This window comes from Giraffa tippelskirchi, chromosome 7 (genome assembly GCF_054371585.1).
Source record: "Giraffa tippelskirchi isolate mGirTip1 chromosome 7, T2T-mGirTip1v1.2.pri, whole genome shotgun sequence".
Lineage (NCBI taxonomy): Eukaryota > Metazoa > Chordata > Mammalia > Artiodactyla > Giraffidae > Giraffa > Giraffa tippelskirchi.
The window spans coordinates 44062394-44062767 of NC_137281.1; positions in this window are offsets into that span (position 1 = coordinate 44062394).

Below are 374 nucleotides of genomic sequence, written 5' to 3' on the forward strand. Positions count from 1 at the left end.
GCCGCGCGGGACGACCCCTTGGGCCGCGGAACAAAGCCCCGCGGAGGGCGCGCAACCCGGGTCCCAGACGCGGCAGCGAAGCCCTGCTCCTCCCCAGAAGGGGACGATTGCGGGCGTGAGCGCGATGCTCAAGTGTTTGTTGGTTGCGAGGTCTTCAGTCACAGTAACTGTGCCCGCAGAGCCCGGGCGCCAAACGCCGACCTCGATACCCAGCACCTCGACCCGCGAAAGTCGCCGCCGGCTGCGCGAGCGCCTCTGCGCCTGCGCGTCCATGGAAGCCCCGCCCCCTCCGGGCCGCCGGCGCGCGGGGCCGCGCCTCCTCATGGCGGCCGCCGCAGTGTGTGGTATTTAGCGGGAGCGCGCGGCGGGCTCGA